This window comes from Acinonyx jubatus, chromosome A3 (genome assembly GCF_027475565.1).
Source record: "Acinonyx jubatus isolate Ajub_Pintada_27869175 chromosome A3, VMU_Ajub_asm_v1.0, whole genome shotgun sequence".
Lineage (NCBI taxonomy): Eukaryota > Metazoa > Chordata > Mammalia > Carnivora > Felidae > Acinonyx > Acinonyx jubatus.
Window position 1 is genome coordinate 74653898 of NC_069388.1, and position 20440 is coordinate 74674337.

The 20440-nt window shown below is 39.5% G+C and overlaps 1 pseudogene; it reads left to right on the forward strand.

Annotated features, from left to right (window-relative positions):
- Nucleotides 1-7985: 7985 nt before the first annotated feature.
- LOC106976765 (cofilin-1-like) lies at nt 7986-8619 on the forward strand (annotated as a pseudogene).
- Nucleotides 8620-20440: the final 11821 nt, after the last annotated feature.

A 20440-nucleotide genomic window follows, 5' to 3' on the forward strand; every position in this document is an offset into this window, starting at 1 on the left:
ACAATTTTTTAACCTATTTTGGATCACACAAATATATTGTGAAAGTCTTATGAAAATTTGGAGGCCTCTCCCCAGAGCAATGTATATTAGCTCTTACATAAAATTTTGCATAAAATTTCAAGAGGTTCACAAGCCAGAAGAACATAACAATATGATTTTGTATGTCTTTCAAAGATAAAGCATTGTTTTAGCTCTCTAATTAATCCCACAGGAATAACATGGTGGATTTGTGTTGTAGCTTGCTTATAACAATTGTTTCTGGACTAGTTAGCTTTTTTTTTGGAGCTAATGAGGAAGGGGGTCATAGGTTCAATTCATTTAGGGGTCAGTTGGTTGTCATACAAAGAAAAGGCCTTTGCCATATTGCTGGCCCACCATCTTGCAAATTTATGCATTTTTCTCACCAATGAGAGAGTGGATGGCTAAGAACAAATCATCATTTCTTCTGGAAGGAAAACTCACAAGTGCTTTTCCTTGCTTTGAGGATATCAATAATTATATAATTATTGGAAGTGGCAATGTATTATAGAAAGAGGATGAGGGTCAAGAGATCAGAGCCAAAGTCTGCCATAAACTAGCAAACTGTAGGACTTTCAGCAAGTTATTTGGCTTCTCTGGGTCTGTCTTCTCATTAAATAAGAGGATCATACTACATAATAAGAAATATTTCAACTCAAAAACTCTAATATTAAGGATAATTGTATATGAAGGAGAAAGAATTGCATATTGTAGCAAAAACAAAAGTACATACAAGTGGGGAGCCCCTGACAGTATTCAAATGATTCCATAGTAATAGCAAAGTTCCCTGACTGAAGCATTCTTATCACTGTCATTGATTATAGGAAAGCTTAATTCACAAAAATGTGACATACTGATTTACTTTTATAGTCAATCTACATATATATATATATATATATAGTGGTTATAGTGCTTTAACCCCCTGATGCCTACACACACACACACACACACACACACACACACACACACACACAATTATAGTCCATGTTCTTAGCTCCTAAGGAAGAAAATACACACGCACCAGTAAGTTAACAAAAGAGAAGAATATAATTTTTAAATATGTAAAACTTTGTTGGTTCAGCAGAAAGGGACAGGGAGAGATCCTGAAAGGAACCCATCTTTCCCTAAGTCGGAAAAATCAGTTTCTCTGTATAGGCTGATGAAACAAAGCACAGATTAAAGCATGTAATTACCAAACTTACACTACTTACGATAAAAACACCACCTATCTTTAAAACCTCTCTGTATTTCTTTTTTTTTTTTAGATGTAACATACCACACACACACACACACACACACACACACACACACACACACACACACTGGATAGACACTGTTAAGTCACGTTTCATGGTTTGGTTTGGTTTTGTTTTTCTTTTTTCCAACAGCAAAAAATGCCTCTCTTTTCATTTGTTTTATAGTCTGCTAATTTGGCTACGGAGCTAATGCCCATTTAAGGGAATATGGTGTGGGACGACTGTGCAGCAATATTAAGTGAGGAAGCCATATGTTTCTTAGCTCCAGCATACTGTCTGTGACTGCCCTCACCCTTGTGGGTTAGCTTTTTCATCAGATAGGCCTGCAGCGGGTGGGATGCCTTTTTTACAGGTGTTTGGTGGAGATCACACACAAAATAAAGATTTCTAAGGGGAGTGAGGTGTGCAAAACATCCAGAAATAGCAACTTGTTTTCACTTAAGATGCGATCCACAGAGGACTGTTCAGACTCTTAATTTATAGTATTATCTTTATATATCATAAGTGACTGCCTGCCCATAGGTAGCTGACACAGTGCCTGGCATATTCAGAGTTGTCTGGTTTCGATCATGTTATAGTCTGTCTAGAAAAGTATTAGAAACAAACTTCTTACGCCACTAGATTCAGTGACCAAAACTGAAAATACATTTCATCAGAGAAGCGTTTCATGTTAAATTCCAAGGGTACACTTTCTAATGAGGAGATTAAAAGGTAGTGTCATTAAATATGTCCACACTACCAAACCCCTTTTTACAAACTGTCATCAGAGTCTCTTCTAATTTGCTATTTGGGGGTGCCACTGAAGAGAGAGAGGCAGAAACATACAATAAAGTCAAAAAGGCCCTCAACTAAGCAGAAGGTTAAACACAGGCACTGACAGTTCCCATCATCTGAAATTATATTATCGTGGTTTCCTTGAGCTCAAGAGAATTCTCTTCTACTGACTCATTTGCTGCCCAAATTAAAGTGTAGGTGCACACAGCCTCAAAGAGGAAATCAAACAAGAGAGAGGGTATAAAAACAATACAACTGGAGAAGCATGAGGTTTATATTTTTATGCTAATGTGCTGGTAAGAAAAGGGCTCCATTTGGGGAGCAATAAAGAAAGGGGTGGGGGGGAGGCTGTGAGCAGATCTCGGTAAAAAACACAGAGGCTTTCTATGCAGATGGGGGATTTAAAAGAAGTAAAATGATAACCACATAGTCAAGAGACTAGAAAAGAGACCTTGATGTTTGATAGTTGTAATAACCTGCAGAGTGCTCTAATGGCTCGGGGATCAGGTGCAGAGCTCCAGCAATAACGAGAGCTGAATAATTATCTCGGCCGTATCTGTATCACCAAAGTCCCAGCGTATGAGCTATATAAGGAGGCTTCTGCTGCCTCTCCAAGATTTCCTGAAATGTTAAATCACTGATTTGGGAGCACTTCCAGCATTAGTACTGCCCAGTTAGAAAGAAATAAAGCCCAGAATTCTCCTGTGGCAGTTCTAATGTCTTTGTTAATTATGAATTATGGGTAAACATGCAGACTCACAGAGGTCACGGCTGTCAGCAACAATAGTTTTCAAGAAGGATTTTTACGAGGGTCTTTTTCACTCCACCATAATGTCCATTTTATATACATAAACAGAGCCAGGCATACAAAAAATGGTGTTTGCTTTTGAGGGGAGCTGTATTTTTTTTTTCTCTCTTTTCCTCACCTCCCCCTCCCCTTGTGTGGAGGCATGTAGCCACAGCCAAAGCAAAGCGGTTCCTAACTAGAGTTCTCCTCTGTGACTGACAACAGCTGCACCATTCCAAGGACTAGACAGAAAGTGTCGCTGGGGCTGAGGCTGGGTTAATGATCAGACACTGAAAACCACCTCTTTCTTGTTAATAGAGTAAGCGGCCAGTTGGGTAACCCATCAGCAGTGGTCACCTTTCACATATAATGGAGAAACAAAAGCTGCATACAGTATGCTTGATTAACCTCACTTAAATGGCAATGCTAATCTCAAATCTATCCCAAGAGTGTATATAAACAGGATTAAAATTATATTATGTGTGGATCCAGCCCAACAAAAGCAACTGGCACAAAATCATTTTAATTAGGTGGTAGCGGCTGTAACTCATTCAACTTTGGCATTAATTCTTTTCGTCCCATCAAAGAACTTCTGGGCCTTACTGTAAGACAGTGTGAATGCAGGCTAAAGGAGATGCTCGGTGGACATGAATCACTCTCATGCCTCAGCTTCACCCATTATGTGTTGACATATCGAAGGTAGGTTAGACAGTACAACCAGATCAAACTCTGATTAGAATATTCAGAAAATCTGTGACGATCTTTGTACGCAACTTTGTCTAGGCAGACAACATATATAGAAAAATGGGTTGGCAAATTTTGCCATGCTGACCTTCAAATGTCAAATAATGGTAGTATATTAGTACTCACTTTGGGGACTGTTTCCTTCACACATAGCAAACTTAGGAACTATGTTAACCTCTGGATGTGGGAAAAACAGATTTCATGGCCAGGCCCTCTTCACTTCTCTTTCTGCCCTTTCCACTCCTGGTCCATGTAAATGACATTTTCTTGTCATGGGGCCTATGAGGCCTCTCCAGGTTCTATCTCAGAACAGATGTCACAGGGCAACCTCCCACAACCCTTTCTTGAGGAAGGTCCTTTGTTTACTTGAACTGACTTTTAAGATGAAGGCCAAGCAAGGTTAATCACACTTCAGATCATATAAAAGAAAATACATTGTAAAGAAACATTCTCTTCAGTTTCACAGGGAACACAGAAATAACATGAAATCAAAATGCCCAGAGAGCATCAGGTAACTCCAATTTCTAGATGCTTAGCGACAATGCAGTCTCGCTGTACACATCTGAGTTACCTGCAAGCCCTCACACTTTAATAACCATCATCCGAGGGGCGCCTGGCTGGCTCAGTGGGTTAAGTATCCAACTCTTGATTTTGGTTTAGGTCATGATCTCACGGTTCATGAGACTGAGCCCCATAATGGACTCTGCACTGACAGCACAGAGCCTGCTTGAGATTCTCTCTCCCTTTCTTTCTGCCCCTCGCCCCACTCATATGCACATGTTCTCTCTCTCTCTCTCTCTCTCTCTCTCCCTCTCTCAAATAAAACATTTTTTTTAAAAACATCATCCTATTTTTAAACCTGTTTCCTAGAAGAAATAGTACCTTAGGGGCGCCTGGGTGGCGCAGTCGGTTAAGCGTCCGACTTCAGCCAGGTCACGATCTCGCGGTCCGTGAGTTCGAGCCCCGCGTCAGGCTCTGGGCTGATGGCTCAGAGCCTGGAGCCTGTTTCCGTTTCTGTGTCTCCCTCTCTCTCTGCCCCTCGCCCGTTCATGCTCTGTCTCTCTCTGTCCCAAAAATAAAAAAAAAAAAAACGTTGAAAAAAAAATTAAAAAAAAAATAGTACCTTAGAGTGGGTTGATCTTTCTCAACCTATTCAGAAGGGAACACAAAGAAGAGTCCCACAGATGGTGTCCCCAGTCCCAACCTCCTCCCCCACAAACATTCCCAAGGCCTAGATGAGCCTCACCTTTCTCTCTCTGCCCTGCTACAGAAAGGGCAGCTAGAGGCATGGTGCATCTCTCTTAGTAAGAACTCATAAGGGGGGCGCCTGGGTGGCTCAGTCGGTTGAGAACGTCCGACTTCGACTCAGGTCATGAACTCGTGGATCGTGAGTTCGAGCCCCATGTCGGGCTCTGTGCTGACAGCTCGGGGCCTGGAGCCTGCTTCGGATTCTGTGTCTCACTCTCTCTCTGCCCCTAACCCACTCGCATTCTGTCTCTGTCTCTCTCAAAAATAAATAAACATTAAAAAATTTTTATAAAAAGAAATCATAAGAAATTTAGGAAACTAATATGTATTAAATATATACCTTGGAACAGGCGTTGCCTTCCCAGTCATCCCATGCACCTCTAGCACATGACTCCTCACCCCTGGGGAGTTCTGACACAGTACCTATACCCAGGGCCTCACCCCCAAGGATACCGATGCAACTTGTTATGCAGTCAACACATTATTATTATTATGATTATTATGATTATTATGGTTATTAGTAGTATTATTAACATGACTATGTAGATAAAATGAACTTACCAACCAGAGTGAAAAAAGGGAGTCTGTTATTGGCTTTAACTGAAAACTTCTAAAATATACGGAGAGAGATGTAGTCGTCTAACTTTGACGATAATAACTTGTAGAAAATCTGACTATAAATATCTTCAAGATCTGGGGGTGCTTAGGAAAGACACCAGGTTATTCTGAATGATAGAACAAAATATAGAAGTGGAGAAAAAGAGAAAAGTGAATTCAACGTTCAAACCAAGTGAAAGGTGAGGCAGAGTCTGAGTGACATGGGAAAAATGTGGCACGGCTTCCTTGAGAAACTGCATAGATGGTCAAGAAGGTAGTAATGAGAGAAAAATCCAGAATAGCAGAAAAAACAAGCTACTTTGCTAGCTGATTTTTGAATAGGGAAAAAGAAATTGTTTTATTGAGTCAATAAACCAATTCCCATTTCATAATTCCTTAATTCTGTTTGGATTAAGAAACCAAACCATGTCTCCTAGGAGCAGAATAATTTTTACAGTGTGTTAAAAAGAAATCTTGCTGTATTTAAAAAAAATGTAAGTATTAAACAAAGTCAGCTTATGCACCAGATTACCAGGACTCTGAGAAGCTCAGAAGTCAGGAGGAAAGAGGAGGGGTGATCTGGAGCTTGGCCATGGCTATCGTGAGGGAGGCGATTGGATCCACTCAAATGCTCCTTAAATCAAGCTTCTATTTTCTCTCTACTCTCATTTTCACTTTTGCCTTTTAATGTTGCCTGAATCTATTCCAAGTGTCCTTTGCCATGGCAACACCTGCAGGTGAAGGCCTTGCTCCTCACTGCCAGCCTCACCAGTGATGAAGAGGCAACTAATCACCGCACAAGGACAGGAGTGCAATCTCCAAGACACCCATGAACAATTTGAGTATGAGGGTGTCCCTGAAGCACCCTCTTCTCACAGGTGTTTAACCTGTTTAGCCATATACCAGGAAAAGTGAAAGTAAACGAAGACCCTTTATTTCGTTGGTGTTTTCATTTCATCATCTCCCCCAAAGCGCTGCATTATCTAAATTTGTATTAAGAGTCTCAAGGTGTCAGTTACTTCAGTGGCATGTCATAGGGTCCCAAAAGTGGAGAAGGAGCTCTCTCTCTCTCTCTGCTTGCCCTCCCTCTCCTACACCTCCAAGACCATGAGGATTTAAGGCCAGCTCTAATGCTAAACCTTACATGCCAAGTGACAATGGCCAGGGCCAAGGTGTACGACATCTCAGCCTTCTGGGCCTCTGTCAATCATTCCCCAATTCTGAAAACACTCTTATTCAGAGATGTTTTCAGTCCAATCACCTGTGCTTCTTATTCATGCCATCAGTAAACATAGAATGTTATCCACTTCTGTTTGACGTTACAGCCTTTCAAAATAGGCTCTTAAAGCACTTCATGAACCTTGTCTGGATGCCAAGTACGGCCTTTCTTCCCCTTATTCCAAGGGACAAACAGGCACACAAGAGCCAAGAATCTGACCCAGTGTCTGCCTCAAATGACTCAACACCAAGGCTAGAAAGAGCTCTGAAGAGTTGGATGTTCCAAACACCCACTTACCCAGCCTGTCTTTGTTCGTTATTATTTCTACAAAGCTTTATATACCTTGGCAGGTCAAGGAGACGACATGTGGCAAAGTAGTATCGTTACTTGTTGAGACTTATTGCAAAGTGTTTAGTGTGATTTAAACTCTATGCAAACTTGCTATTTCTTTTTATTTACAAAGTTGACATATTATTCTCTAAATTTTGCAATAGATGGGGCTGACATGTGATTGGGCAAAACAATGGCAGGACTTGAGCTTCGTGTAAGGCCTGCAAATCTAAACTCACAGTATAAAACCTCCATGTCTAATTGTTCTGCTCTCAAGAAGTCTCCTCTATAAGCATAGCTGTTAGTGGTATTACATTCATTCCTCCATCAAATGCCAAATCAAAACTTTCAGCAGAAGTTTTGCTTTGGAAACCTCTGGGGTTAAAGGTCAGGAAGTTAGGAGCAAGCAACCAGCAGTCATCAGTCTCATGAATCATCTACATGGTCCAAAGAATGTCTCCCATGGCCACCTACTCCTCTCCACTCTATTCTCAGTGCCCATGAAACTTGTTTTGTCAAACCTCCTCCCAGCTTTCTTAAGTAGCACATCCTCTTTGAGAGGGTGATTATAGTACCTCCTTCATAAGGTTGTTGTAAGTATCTAATGGATTAATACATTGCTTACAAAAGTTACTGGCACACGGTGATCTTTCCATAATTGCTTATTATGTAAGAAAAGGAGGTATTCAGGAGGAAGAGATAAGACAAAGAATCTTAGATAAAGATTAAATTACACACTTAAGGACACACCAACTAGTGGTATAACCAAGACAGTCATGAAAGTCTCCAAACCTCTCATTCACAGTATGACCACTGCCATATTATGCAAGTGCCCAAATGAAATACAAAAACATCTACATATGAGCTAAAGACATAAACATATTCCATGTTAAAGACCACTTAAAATTTGAATTTGAAGATTTGGTTTCGTCAGTTGGATCAAGGCTGCAGCTGCAATAGCTCTCATCTTTCTGTCTCTCCTTGCTCTGCCTCACCTTTCATATCTGGAAATATGGCCTCTGGTGTGGCCATCTCTGATGGCATCATCAAAGCGTTTGATGACATGAAAGCACGTAAGTCATCAACCCCAGAGGAGGTGAAGAAGTGCAAGGTGCTGATGTTCTTCTGCCTGAATGAGGACAAGAATATCATCCTGAAGAAGGGCAAGGAGATTCTGGTAGGTGATCTGGGCCAAACTGTAGAAGACGAACCCTATGTCACCTTTGTGCAGATGCTCCAGAGAAGTACTGCCACTATGCCCACTATGATGTAACCTAGGAGACCAAGGAGAACAAGAAGGAGGACCTGCTGTTTATCTTCTGGGCACCTGAGTCTGAACCCCTTAAAAGCACAGTGATCTATGCCAGCTCTAAGGACACCATCAAGAAGCTTACAGGGGTCAAGCACGAATTACAACCAAACTGCTACAACGAGGTCAAGGACCACTGTACCCTGGCAGAGTAGCTGAAGGGAAGGGGGGCAGTGCCATCATCTCCCTGGAGGGCACACCTTTGTGAGACCCCTCTGGCCTCCTGCCTAGAGCATCTGGCAGCCCCAGACCTACCTTCGGGGGATTGTAAGCCTTCCTCTTCCTGCCAGACTGGAGGGGTTGGTGGAATCCCAGCAGGGGGAGAGCAGTCCCTTCACCCCAGTTGCCAAACAGCCCCCACCTCTTGCCTCCTTCCCTGACAGTTCTGGGCTTCCCAAACTGCTTTTGATCTTCTGATTCCTCTTGGGTTAAAGTAGACCAGTTGCCCCCAGGCACCTCAGTTTTTTTTGGGGGGGGGGTTACATTTTTTAATGATACCCCAACTCTCCACTTGTTCCTCCCCTTTCCCATGCTGCCAACTTCTACCTGCAATAGTGGCTCTGTGCTTGTCTGTTTCGTTCTGTATATAAATGGAATGTTGTGGAGATGACTCCTTCCTTGGGCTGCCTGGTTCCCCTCCCTTTTTCCCCCTGGCTGCTGCCACTCATGGAAGCAGGACCAGTAAGGGCCCTTCAATTTAAACACACGCATACACACACACACAACAATAAAAAGGCTTGCTAATGGGAAAATAAAGTTTTAGTTTCTCAATTTATATACTTATGCTATCTATCTATATTTGATGTTTATTTATTTTTGAGAAACAGAGCATGAGTGGGGAAGGAGCAGAAAGAAAGAGGGAGACACAGAATCAGCAGCAGGCTCCAGGCTCTGAGCTGTCAGCACAGAGCTCGAACACAGGGCTTGGACTCATGAACCATAAGATCATGACCTGAGCTGAAGTTGGACACTTAACCAACTGAGCCACTCAGGTGCCCCTTATGCTATGTATATTAAGTTCAAAAAAAATAAATTAAAAATAATGAGCTTAAATAAATATATACATACACACACATAGAGAAGTTATGGTATTTCCCCAGAGCCAGTGGATCATCTTGTACTCCCCACTGAGGAGATGCCTGGTGTTTTTCACCTACAATTGTAGTTTAGTTCTCTTATATTCCTTATATAATCTCTTATATTCTCTTATATTCCTTTTAGGTTGTGACCTAGTGAAGGACAAGAACAAAGATTTGAGTAAGACTTGTAAAACTTCAGATTTAAGTGGCATTGCCTGACATTATGTGAGTAATTAATAAATACACAATGGATATTCCTCAATAGGAGTGTGCCATTAGGGTGGAATGAAATAAAGTGCAGTAGCACCAGCTTTCATGGAAATCTGAGCTGATTCCAAAAGCCCCAGTTGAAATAGAAACTCATGCTTCCCTATTTCCCAGAGTTCCAACTACAGGGTCTTATACATAAAAGATGCCTATGTGAAAACGTGTTGATCTCTACATCTTAGGGGAATGTTCACATGGCAATTCTTTTTCTGCAAACTTGACTGGTAGGATTTTAGATTAAGAGATAAAGATGACCAAAGTAGAAGCAGGGAATTATTTGAATGTTGCTTTATATAAGCAGAGCCCTCTGTCCAGAGCTATCAGTGCTTACATTAAAAATCGTAAGCTAGGGGTGCCTGGGTGGCTCAGTCTGTTAAGCATCCAACTCTTGGTCTTGGCTCAGGGCATGATCTCGTGGTTCATGAGTTTGAGCCTCGCATCAGGCTCTGTGCTGACAGTGCGGAGCCTGCTTGGGATTCAATCTCTCCCTCTCTCTCTGCCCCTCCTATGCTCTCTCTCACTCAAAACTAAACACATTAAAAAAAAAAATAAGCTAAGAAGACATCACTCATATAAAAAAACCACAGCTAATTCCATGAAACACAACTACTTACTGTTAATATTTATCCTCTTGGAAAGAATTTAGATCCACCATTCTAGCTACGCTAACAGTGACAGATGAAAGATACAATACACAAAAGTATTTCCTTAGTAAACAGACAAGGACTAAAACGTCTTTAACCCTAAACCACAATTTCTTTACATTTCTACAAACTAGACTTCCACCCAGCTATCTAGTATTGAAAGTTAAATTTTCAATTTTTAATGTTTATTTATTTTTGAGAGAGACAGAGAGAGAGAGAGAGAGCATGAGTTGGTGAGGGGCAGAGAGTGAGGGAGACAGACTCTGAAACAGGCTCCAGGCTCCCGAGCTGTCAGCACAGAGCCCGACGTGGGGCTCGAACTCACAAACTGTGGGATCATGACCTGAGCCGAAGCCAGACACCTAACCGACTAAGCCACTCAGGCGCCCCCGAAAGTTAAATATTCAAAACTGGAGCTTTAGTTCAGTAATCACTTAAATTTTCATTGCAATGCCTCTTCATGGATGTAAAATGGATGGATTTCACTTTAAAAAATACTTCTTTTTTTCTTGTCGTTTTTTTTTTTAACTGTAATTATTTTTGTGTCAGAAATGTAATTGTACTCCGTATTGAAAGCTAACCCAGTGGGGAAATAATTTTGCACAATTACAGAAAGTTTTAATAAAAGACTGATAAGTAAAGTTTTGAATTTTTAATGCATTCTGCAGGCGGTTGAGTGCCTTTTGCCATCTCTGTCACTTATCATTAAAGCCGTGTGAAAGGGAGGCCCACCTGTTATACTTGACTTGATTGGCAAAAGTGTACCCTGACAAATAAAAGTGAAACAGACAAAAGTCAGAGTGAAAAAAAAAATTAAAAACAGTCACAGTTTCATAGCTAATTTAACATTAATGCCTCCCCTTTACCCAGAAAAATTTCTTTGTATTTAATATTCTGTTCTTACCTACTCATTAGCCCACCATTGTGAGTGTTGAATTCCTGTATAGCACACAGCAATAATTCATTTCTATAAAAGCACATCCCATTTCCAGGGCATGCTTTTTGGCTTAATTTGAAAAAATTACCCTCGTTTGACAGAGAAAACACTTTTAAACACGCATAACCTACACATTTATGTGCAAGTGAAATCCGAAGAGTGTAATCTATCTAAGCTTTCTGTGATGAAGGCATCATGAGAGCTATCCTGTGAGCTGCACTGAATTTGCTCCGAGGCTACAATTTGAAGTCTTCCTACTGGTAGATCATTCTAATGTTTGTTTGTTTACCCTAGACTCTGCCAAGCCCTAAACAACCCACCAAAATCTTCTTTGGTTTCTTCAGGTCAGTGTCCAGTGAGCCTGGGTTCTATCGTACTGTCCACAGCCTGAGAGGTCAGAGGGCTGTGGATCCAGTCTTGCCGTTCCACTTCACGTTGGCACGGAGAGTCTCGTGGCAAACATCAAACTGTCACTTGGTTTCATGTGTCTGCTGTCTAATAAGTTTATTTTGGATCAGACTGATTCGCCAGCATATGCTCAAGATAAAATGTTCAAATGATGCAAAGTGGGATTTTCAAATTATGATCCTGAGCACTTTTTTTTTCCTTATCCACTTACATGTAATCTAAAAATAAATACCCAGGCTCCACCAGGATGTGACAACTTCAGCAAACAAAATTGAAAATAGCTGCCTTACAATAGTCTCTCCCTCCAAATGAAACAGGGGAAAATATACCTTTAGAGAAAAATACAGCGCCTATTAAGGAACAGACGAGCTACTCACAGCAGGTTTGTGAAGAGAGGCACAAGGACATAAACAGCTCAGGATGGGTATCAAGCAAGGAAAAAAACCAGCCAGCAATCACTGCACTGAATCCCGGAAGGGGCGCGGGGAAGTGGTCACAGGTGATTGTCATGTGTGATAATTATTATTACTGTACACCTGCTCCTCCGCACTAATTAACTTTGGATATGCAAATCAATCCTATTGCATCATGCCCCTGCTCTCCTCCCCTACAGATAAGAAGATGTTCAGCTGCTGGATTTAATTAGGATAATGAACGCCAGGCCCACGGTGGCTTGGCAGGGGAGGTGGGGGGGAAGCTGTGACTGACCTTTTCTCCCAAAACGTTGACATTTTCTAAGGCTTCTGAACACTCGAAGTCACCTCCATGGCTGGGACATTGATAGGAGCGGATTGATGAGGTGTCATTAGAGGAGAGACGCCATGGCCCCAGTGTTTGCTGGGAGAATACAGCAGGTGTTCTGACAAGGACACACACCATCACTGCTATTTGGCAAACAATTCTCTTGATTCACTAAAGTCAAGCATGCCAGCATTTCTTTATAAAAGAAAACAAGGCTGTTTTTCATAACCACCCAAAGGAGAGGTCATCACTAAATTGCATTTCTGAATTACTTTTCATTTCGCATCAATATATTAAAAAGGTTTCTATTATTCCTCTCCCCTCACATCCTCCTTCCCTCTGCACCTTCCTATCCCCCTCTACCCCGCCCTGCCCAGATTTCCCGTGGCATGTAACCTGAAAACACTACATGAGGGTAAGTTAAAAAGGGTTAAGTTTGTTCATATTAATCCCTACAATTCCATTCCTATAATATAAGGTAAGGCAAGGGCTTCTGTGATTAAATGGAAAGAGGGCAGAGCAGCGTTTTCTTGTTTGGATATCTGGTCTGCTTGTTTATCAAAAAATTGTTTTCAATTATGTATATATATATATATATATAAAGCCTTATTTGAATTTCAAATTCAAAGACATGCATACAAAATAATACCGAGGAACATAGACTGTAATACGATTCTGTTTTTCTCTCTCTCTGATCATTTACTCGGCTTTAACTTTTTAGCCATCTGTGTGTAGAGCCTTTCCTGTATTTTCCGTTCTGACAATGGAGTTTTATGTAGTAATAAAATAATACCATATTAGATCTCTCTTTTTTTTCCTACTCTCTTCTTACTGTGTTAAATTATAATAGAAGAATAACTTTAGGAAACCAGCCAATTTCACAAAGAGGTGAAATAAAAGCCCCTTGGTGTAGCTGAAAAATCAAACTGATCAGAGCCCAAGAAGGCAATGCTAGTCCCACTTCTAAAGTAAAGCAGAAAGTTTCAAAAAAAAAAAAAATTAACCAGGATTTAGAGAAGAAATAATAGTGGATCATTCTATTTCTATAATCTTGATAGGTTGCACATGGCATGAGTTTTCATCTAAGAAATCAGAATTTTGTGATATGTTACTTTTTTTTTACATTCAAGAGATGATCTCTTTCTTGTTCTCTGAAAAATCCCATTAATCATAGGGTATCATAAATACTGCAATATATCCAAGTGACACCACGTTGGTAGGCTAGAGATATTTAAATTGATCCTTTATCCAGTATTTAAAGAAAAAAATTAGGTAGTCAAACCAGGATACTCTAAGATAATGTAGAACCTAGTCATCTAATATAAAAGAAAATAACAAGTGCAAGGAAAACTGTCTTTTTTTCCCCATGAAGCATTATAAAGTGTTGGAATTAAGTAATCAGTGTTTGTCTCTCACACCAAGATAGTTATTTGAATGCTATAGGTTACAGCTGGTTGCAACAGTCCTCCCTTCTGATCATATCCTTTCATACATAATGAGGTTTCGGCACATACTAACAGTTAACATTTGGCAAGGTACAGCTTTTGGAGATTCTACACGTGGACTATCAGCATGGAGCCAAACGTGTCATATAAAATGAGGGTGAGCTTTATACGTTTGCTTGTGTGTGAGTGTTTTCTTCCTTTTCCAGATCAGTCCCTTTGCCATTTGCTTATTAATCGCTATTCTAGACTATCTCTGCAATTACTAGTATCAATCCTTTCTCCGTCTTGCACCTTCTTTTTCTCTCACATGTTTCTCTTGAGCTTTCAACCTACGGTCACAAGGCTCCCACAGCTGTATCGAGAACCATTTTGGGTAGCCCTGTCTCCTTCTTTCTTCCGTATCCATTTCTCTGTGAAAGCCTGTGCCACTGATTTCATTAAGAATATTTGCAAGTATGTTGGCATTTTTATTACAACCTTTATTTGTCAATCTCAGTACTAGAGAGTAAGAGCTGAAGAACCAAGAACCTAGACTCAGCATTTGGGGGGAAGCAGTTTCTGACCATGGAGATAACAGTAGGGTATTTAAGACTCCTTCCTTCCCTGGCTACGGACAACTCCAGCCCCAGACTTCTTAGACACAGGACATCAGCTGGTTCACCTAACCAGGTGCTTGGTGCAAAAGGCAGAAAAGGTTAACACCGTCCCAGCCTCACTGCATGAAATTAAGGTAGAAATTCACATGGAGAGAAAAGATCTAATTAAATCAGAATTTAAGGAACTGGGACTCAAAAGTTTTACCAGTCACAACATTAATTTGGAAGATACATTTAAACTCCTCATTCCTCAGTCAGTTTCATCTTGCTGGCTGTGTGTCCTTGGGCAAGTTCTTTACTGGAGGTTCGTCATTTCATTTATAAAATGAGGATAATAGTAGTACCCCTGCAGATTTGTAGTGAAGATTAAATGGGATAATAAGTTATATTGGTTTGCAATGCTCAGCTCTTAGTACATGTGAAAAACATTGCCAGTGTGTCCAATAACATACTGGCAGTGTGCAGAGTAGCATATATAATAGTATACATATGTACATATAGTATATATGTACATATATATACTGTTATATATAAAATTATTATAATTATTATATATATGTATAATGGTTAAACTAATATAGTGGTATTTCTCAGAACTGCTTATATAATGTATATATCTCATCAGGGAATTATAAACATTTTTCAGTTATTTACAAAATTAGCTGATTTTTCTGCAACCTCTATTTGAACATAGCACATATATTTCTGTTGGAATAGGAAAAATAAATGCCGACTTAAACATAAGTATTTTTCTTATCAAAGAGATTATAGTAGCTAGAAGGCTGGATACAAAATAGAAAAATGGAATACTAGGACCTTATGATCTTTGCACATGTACTTTGTCTGAATTTCAGACCATATTCTTAAATTCTTCAATTGAGAACATATCTACAGAGCTCCATGAGTAGAAATCTATGGGTATTCTAGACATTTTTCATGTGTAACTTAAGCTCAGTAATACAACCTATTGTTTGCTTTGATTTGTATTTTCACTATCTGACCAAATAAAGCAGAAACAGATGGCTTTCCCGACTTACATTATTTTAAGCTACAAATATGTTGCCCACTTTTGAGCCTATGTAGTTAATCTGAAATCTGCCACACAATAAAATTAAACCTTCGCTATTTTAAGGTGGAGGCAGCATGGATTAAACACAGAGGCGAAGCCCCAGGCTCTCAACGTGGTTTAGCTCTGAACATACTACATGGCCTCTTACGAATCACTTCACCTTGCCTTTGAATCTCCACTTTCTCATCCATAAGGTACGTTAGACTGTATTGGTCTGTAGTGTGCATACTAATCACCTGAGGATTTTGATCAAAGGAAGAGTCTTAACATCAGGCCTGGGGGAGGGCCAGCAATTCTACATTTCTACCAAACTTCTAGGTGATGCCAACACTCCTGATCCACAGACTACACTCTGAGTAGCAAAGAACTGGATAAATCCTTGGACAAACGCTGCATAATTTGGGGTTTCTATGACAGTATTCATGAAAAAGCATGTCGTGATGGCCCCAAACAGGGACCCAGCACAACCACACACATGGGTAGAGTACTTTATGGGCAGCGGTGTGTTCCCAGCCTTTTAGTCACCAGAGCATTTCTGAGAGGAACCGACACTCAGAAGAGTTGAATCACTGTCTCGAGTCCTATTGCCAAAGTGTGGAAAACCCAGGATGGAGCACAGAGCCTTGTCTCCAACCAGCTGTGTTCACACACCACCATGTCTTCTGTGGTCGCTTTTGTGTCCAAAAGGCCCCAAAATGCGTGAAGCCAAAGAAAACCTGACAACCGAATATAGCCACGTATTTATGTATTTCTTTAAAGTCACCTAAATATTGATAAAATCTAGTGGTTACCTGTTAGAGCCGATTGAAGATGTCTATTTTCTTTCACAACTTTCCATTTTTTTCTCTGCTGCATCCTATTCATCAAGTACAGAAAAGTCTCTCAGGCCAGCATGTACATTTCCAGTTTCAATTGCTACCGTACACGAGTTCTAGATCTTAAAGGCCAAAAAGCATCTATTTGACTAAAGAGCTATAAGGCAGCCATAAAAGTTATGGATCACAGAAATAAGCAATTAGTGTTATCTTCAATTGCTTTATTGGCAGTATTCACTCGTTAGAATAGAGGCAGCCGTAAAACAGATTGCAACATACTGTATAACAGCATATGGGATTTTACATTATAATGCTATTCTCTGCCAAGAAGTCATATTTTCATTTGAATGCATGGAACAGATTATCACAGGGTTTCCAGCATTAGAAGTGGATGACCCTCACTTTTTTTTTTTTTTTGGAGTTGTTAAAAGGCAATTCCTGAGGTTATGACTAAATCAGAGTAAGTACGATAGTGAACAGGCCTGTTACATGCCTGCATTCTGGGCCACTGGAAACTGGGCATGGATGGCATGGAACTATAGCAGATAATAAAGTCAATCTCTAACGTGGTGGATCGAGGGAGAAGTTGAAGGTTTGCCAGTCTTCCAAACCAGCTGGCGCCAATTCTGGAGGAAGCTGCTCACGCGCCCATCTCATCACAGCTGAAGTGCCACAAAAGACACCACGAGCACAGGGGATGGAAATAAAACAATAGGAATAATAATACAAAATAGAACAGGATCTTTAGTTAACATTGGGAGAAGTTTTCCAGACATCAACTCTGCCGTTTTACAAAATGTGTGTGAGCATGTTTAGATATGGCAGATAATGTATGCATAGACCTTCCAATCCATACACCCTGGAGCATGTTTCAACAGGCCAAGCTCTCAGGAATCATCCACAGGTCTAGAACCTAAGAGATTCCCCATCCTTTCGCGTGTTACATAAGTTCCAATATGGCACACCTGGAAATACAGCCAAATGCCCACTCTCCTGTTTCAAGTTGGAAAAGGAGTAGGGAAAAGTACATCGAACAGATTCTCTTTCCAAGATCAGCCTGGGATATAGCAAATGAAAGACTTTGAAAGGCAGGATTGCTGAAAAGGAAGCTTGTGTGGTTTCAAATTAGAAGTCATATTGTTGCACTCACAGTTGATCAAATAAATATTAATCACCAAATGTATTTATGTCACTTCTCACGCAATTGCAATATATTTCAAATGTGTTTTTAAATGGTGGATAAAACACACTGGGAGGGCAAAAAAAATAAAAATAAAATAAAAATCTCCTTTTACAGAACCTCAGATACTAGGCAGCTAGAGGCATGTGTAGTAATTTACCAGAACAAAGGAATATGTTTCAATTAGTTTCTGTGTGTTTTCTGCTATTTATTCAAATATAGTAAAATCCAAACAATGTGATAGTCTTTAGAATCTATGTACAATGATATCATGTTAAAAGTAAACTTTAATCTTAGGTAATGTTTCAATGAATTAGTATATTTGCTTAAGTCATTTTTCTGTAAAAATTATTTAAAAAGTTTAATTGTAAAATAATTCTTATAATCTTTGAAAAAGATTATCCTACATGAGTACAAACACAGTCAAATGCAACCAAATAGTGCAAAACGAAGTATAAAAGAGCTGTCCCTTCCTGTATCCCTTGTTTACCCGAAGTAACGTGTTCAGTCCTCAATTTCCACATTTGTATGTTTAAGACTCTTCCATTTCTTCATAGAAGGAATTAGTGAAAAGAATAATTAGACTAAAAATGCAAGCATTTTGCAACCCAATCCTGCCCATACTATGTCCCTGTGGCTTGTGTATATTGATATGCTGTTTATATTCTGCTTTACCCGTCATGGATTTATTTGTGAAGCTGCATCACGGCCCTAATACCTACAGCCTCCTTCCAAATTGAGCTTGGAAAAATTGTAGGGTGTTTCTCAAGTGGTTAGAGTAATTTCTAGCGAATGAGTACCTTGTCTTATTTTTAGAGCAAGAAAAGTTGGTAGATTTCCAGGAGCCAAACAAGGAGGGCCCTTTACAAACTCAAAATGAAAACAGGAACCAACACAGTGGCTAGTGTATGCTTTTAGAAAATGCATTCTGACAGACCGAAGGTGTTTCACCAATGTATAACATACAGTGAAACATCTGCCTTTTGGTTCAATACTACTTTCCTTGATAGCCCACCAATTTTCTTAATTTGGCAGCTCCGGCCTTGTGATTGAGGCGACCTTATCGTATAGAAATGTTGAGGACAAGCTGTTCCTCGGGTCTGTAAGGTAGCAAACTTAAGGGATTACATATTTTTTAAAGGACAATGAGTATGTGAGTGACTAGTCTGTGTATGTGTGTCTCACCGAAGAGGGTCTTGCTGAGTCCGACAACAGTGACACCAAAAGTTAATGGAGAAAATGGTTTTTAACATATTTTTCTTGTTAGGCAGTAATGTTACTTAATTCAGCATCATTCAGAACAAACCAACAATGAATAATATCTTGCTATATAATGACTAGTTTTTCCCTTCCTTGCATTAAAGTAAAGCATTTAAGAAAAAAAAAAACTACAAGCATCTCAAATAGCCTCTGCTTTGCTGCAAAAATAGACTGTGATGAGAGTAACTCTTCCAATCAATTATGCAGCATGGTTTTAAGTGAGGAAAAATTTCAACATACGTATCACTTCAAAATATATACAGCATATATCTATATGTACAAACTGCGTAAATTTTGAAGGGCTACGAAGCATATATTTTGCTACACCAAAGCTCTGACTGTTAAATTGATTGCAAGAAAACTATAATTTCTTTTGCTGAAAAACTTGAGCAATATGAATCTTACTGGGATTATTTAAACTCAGTGGTGTGTGTATACATCTATATGTGTGTGGGTATAAACAACAGGATTTCTACAAATTCTCTTCAGTAGGCTCAGAAGCAACTCCTCTAACTAAAATATTGCTCTGAAATTGTCTCCTTTAAAAGTGACGATAGTAAATGAACATACTTCAAATTCCACAGTCTATACATATGGACTCTGAACCTGTTCTGCATAGGGAGTCAATGTCATTCACTCCCTTTATATATGTGCAGGATTCATTAATGATCTCCCTTTAAGGGCACCCCTTTAAAAGAATGATCTGCCACATTAGCCAAAGCAATGTGACTTAGACTTTTACATATATATATATATATATGTACATGTATTTTTTTTTCATTTTGGCTGAATTCAAGAATGAGTCTGTAGGCTAAAAGAATTGATCTGTCACAGAGCAACAGATTGCAGTCAGAGACTGCCAACAAATCATAAGCAACAGTAGGTAATGACTAATTGTAACAGGAACAGGGGAACAGAGGGTGGGGATTGTTTCAGAAAAGGTAAATGGAAAAATGATCCTTCCCAAAAGAAATCAAACATTTTTGTTTTGATATTTGTTGTTGTTAAATCAAATAATAAGCACATCACCTTTGCTCCTCTCAATAGTTCCTAGTGATGCTGATCAATTTGACAATTTCTAACAGATCTGTGAATTTTCCATCACAGGTTGCCTTTTCTGTTCTTTTATTCCTGTTAATACTATTCTATGACACACTTTTGAGGTTTCTCAATGAATTACTATTTTAGCACACTATAGGAGCTATACAATCTAAGACTTTCAGAAAACCTTAACTATGACTTCCACTTTGTGGTGATGAATATACAACATGATCTTAAAAAAAAAGAAAGGAAAAGGATTTATGAAGATTTACAAGGTCCAAGAAATAGAATGGCAAGAACAATCATATCCATCTTTTTTATTGATTAGAATGTTGCAATTTTTAATTATCTATTCAATCTTACTTCCTCAGATTTTCACAAAATACTTTTTTCTAATTATCAACATCCACAAACATAAATTTGTTTACGACAGAAACTTAACCTTCTAAAACTTTATGAAATTACTTGGAGCTTGAGCTGCTTCAAGAAATTAAACTCTGCACTGGGGTTCAAAAGCTTTGGGGACATTCTAGAAGTTTTGCTTCACTGCAGTGACAATTAACAAGAGTTTCTGTGTGGTTGAAACACAAGAATTTTGTGGCTCCCTCTGACTGTAGTGATTACAAAGCATATTGGGCATATTGGGTCAAGTGTATTATATTTTAAAAGGTCATCT